This window comes from Aotus nancymaae, unplaced genomic scaffold (genome assembly GCF_030222135.1).
Source record: "Aotus nancymaae isolate 86718 unplaced genomic scaffold, 86718_ANA_hifiasm-v0.15.2.pri h1tg000003l, whole genome shotgun sequence".
In the NCBI taxonomy this organism is placed as follows: domain Eukaryota; kingdom Metazoa; phylum Chordata; class Mammalia; order Primates; family Aotidae; genus Aotus; species Aotus nancymaae.
In genome coordinates this window covers 2,718,369-2,721,992 of record NW_026988414.1, presented here as the reverse complement: position 1 = coordinate 2,721,992, position 3,624 = coordinate 2,718,369, and positions in this window count along the sequence as shown.

The following is a 3,624-nucleotide window of genomic DNA, read 5'->3' as shown; positions in this document are numbered from 1 at the left end:
CTAGATCAAATGCTATTTTCCAGTGGCTCGTGTTATATGACTGTGGTTGCATTCCCACCGTGAAACACCCAGCTCTGAGGCCTTGGTGTTCCGGGTGCAACCCTGAAGGGGTGGGGCTCAATCGTGCGGCCCAGCCCACGAGTCCCTGCGTGGCAGAGCTGATGGGAGCTGGTGCTAGGGTTTGGGATTCTAAGTCTGAATCCCAAGTGCTCCCCAAATTGGCTGTGGTCCCTGGCCAGACCCTGGCCCAACACTACTGATTATAAGATGGGAGGAGGCTGGGCGTGGTGGCTCATGCCTGTAATCCCAGCACTTTGGGAGGCTGAGTTGGGCAGATCATGAGGTCAGGAGTTCGAGACCAGCCTGGCCAACATGGTGAAACCCAGTATCTACTAAAAATACAAAAAAATTAGTTGGGTGTGGTGGCATGCACTTGTAATCCCAGCTACTTGGGAGGCTGAAGCAGGAGAATGGCTTGAACCCAGGAGGCGGAGGTTGTAGTGAGCCGAGATTGCACTACTGCACTCCAGCCCGGGCAACACTGTGAGACTGGATGGGAGGGACCAGAGGTGATCCAGGGCAAACCAACCCCTCAGCCAGAAGAGGAGCCTGGGGACAGTGGCCCATCTTGGTGGAGCAGCCATCTCGTCCTTGTGTCTCATGCTGTAGGTCAGACTCTGGATATTATTGTTATTAGTATTTTTGAGACTGACTCTCGCTCTGTCACGCAGGCTGGAGTGCAGTGGCACAATCTCGGCTCACTGCAACCTCCACCTCACAGGTTCAAGCGATTCTCCTGCCTCAGCCTCCTGAGTAGCTGGGATTACAGGCGTGCATAACTACGCTCAGCCAATTTTTGTATTTTTAGTAGAGACGAGGTTTCACCATGTTGGCCGGGCTGCTCTCAAACTCCTGACCACAAATGTTTCTCCCGCCTAGGTCTTCCAAAGTACTGGGATTACAGACGTGAGTCACTGTGCCTAGCCAGACTCTAGATATTAGGCTGGGAGTATTTTGGGTTATTTTTATTTATTTATTTAAAGACAGGGTCTCCTTTTGTTATTCAATCTAGAGTGCAGTGGCATGATCTGAGCTCACTGTAGCCTTTTATTTGAGAGATAGGATCTCACTTTGTCACCCGGGAACCTTGAACTCCTGGGCTCAAGCAGTCCTCCCGCCTTAGCCTCCCGAGTAGCTGGGATGACAGGTGCATGCCACCATGCCTGGCTTTTGTTTTTTTTTTTTTTTTGGTAGAGAAGTGGTTTTGCCATGTTGCCCAGCCAGGCTGGCCTCAAGTGATCCTCTCGCCTCAGTCTCCCAAAGCACCTGGGATTACAGGCGTGAGACACTGGGCCTGGCCTACTTTTAGTTTTATATTGGGCACAATCATTTAAAGTATTCAAGGGACCGGCTGCCATGACAGTTTGGCTGTGTGTCCCAAGGTGTGCGCTGAGGCTCTGACACCAGAGTTCCACAGTCGTGGTCCCTGAGAAGTGCTGCCATCAGAGAACAGCTTCCTACCTGGAGGAGTCCACTTTAATATGCCAAGGAGCACGGGAATCTGGAACAGGAGACTAGAATCCACCATCTGCCTCCATTCAACTGACCCTGGTTTTCCAGAACAAAGCCTGGGATCGGCATTCCAAGGAACACATTCTGGGAACAGAGTCCCTGGAAGGCTCTCATAACTAAAAGGTCTCTGTTTCTTTTTAGTTACACACCGTGGAGTACACGTTATCCCAAAGTTAGTGTCTCAAAACAGGCATTTTAGTATCTCAGCTTCTGTGGGTCTGGAATTCAGAGGTGGCTTAGCTGGCTGGTCTCTCTTAAGGTTGCCATCAAGATGTCAGCTGGGGCTGCAGTCATCTGAAGGCTTGACTGAAGATAGAGGATCTTTTTCCTAAATAGCTCATTCACGTAGCTGACAAAAAGGCTTCAGCTCCATGCCATGTGGACTTCATCAGGCTGCTTGAGTTTCCCCACAATATGGCGGCTGGCTTCTCAGAGTGAGTGACGCAAGAGAGTGAGACTGAAGCTGCAGTACCTTTTATGACCTAGCCTTGGACAGCACATGCAGCCATATCTGATTGGTTATGCAGGCCAGCCTGATTCACTGTGGAAAGGTGTGCGTGCCAGGAGGCGGGGATCAGTTGGAGACCATCTTGGAGCCCAGCTGCCCTAGTAACCATCACTTCGGTCCGAGGACAGATAACTTGCCTCATTCTCACAGTTGCTTTTTTCTTACCGTTATGTAGACATGAGCAACGTCGGGAGGTGAACCTGTTAACCTGCGGTATAAAGAGAAGAGGAAGAGACCAGGAATTTATCAGCCACACGGAGCCCTGGGGAACAACGGTGGTGATAATACCCCAGCCCCACTTCCTGGGTGCTCACTCTGCACCAGGTACCTCTCGGGCCTCAGGGTGCTGTGCCACCTCTGGTCCCACATAGCAGCTTCCACTAATATTTTCGAGTCAGGCCACTCATGCCTATGAAATGCATGAAGTGAGATTTTTTTCTGTGATGTTGGCTGCAGCACACACGTGGCTGTGCCTTTTGAAAGTTGAGACAAGATCAATAACCTGAGTGAACCCATGTGGAGAAGATTTGAGCAGAGAGGAAACTTAGGGTGGATAAATGCCCGTGATAAACAAATGATAAATAGATGAGATGAAATATTTATTTCATGTACAGGTTGAGGTTTAAGTACTTTAACAAGACGAGGGTCAAGGTGAGCGTGGGGAATCCCTGGTTTGGCTGGAGCCTCCTTGCTGGGGGAGAAGTGTCGTGTTTCCAGGCCGGGGCGGTGGCAGGGATCCCTGGCTGGGAGGCCTAGTGGTGACACCTGAACACCTGGTGGTGAGCCCCAAAACGCCTGTGTCCCAGGCCTACCCATGCTGCTCATGAGCTGTGCGATCCTCGCAAGTGACTCCACGGACCTCAGTTTCCCATCTGCAAAATGGGACAATGACAGGCAACTTCACCACTTGTGATGAGGATTCGGAGAGTGAATCCTTGGCCCAGCATGAGGGCTGTAAGATGTTTCACATGGCAGAGTTGGTGGCGGGTCACCAAGGTGGTGATGCCCCAGGTGGAAGGAACCTTTCTAGAAATTCTACTGCCTGGAAGGGTCCAGTGACACCCAGGGGACCCTCACAAAACAGACTGTGGTGACATCTGGGGCCGCCCGCAGGGGTGATCCCCAAGGAGGCTGGGAGGAACTCAGCCCCTTCTTCTGCTGGGGCATGTGGAGGCCTGGAGCCTGCCCCGCCCCTTCCTGTCCTGTTGGGGCATGATTTTCAACAGGCAGGATGCTGGTCATGTTTCCCCTCGCAAGTCTCACTAGGCTGAGCATGACTTAGAGGAACCCCGAATATATTTGCTGTCCCAACAGAAAGACCAGGTATAGAGAGAACGGGCCCAATAAGAGGTAGGGAAAGGAAGGGACTTTGGTGAGGGAGATTTGGGGATACCAAGGTTATGGGCAGCTGGGTGTGCTGGCCTCCCCTCGACATGCTCTGTGGGTGTCTCGGCTGTAAACTCCAGGCCCCCTGAGTCTTCATCACAAATGGAGAAGTTTACCGTTATCACTTCATTTTGCAGATGGGAAAATGAGGACCACGA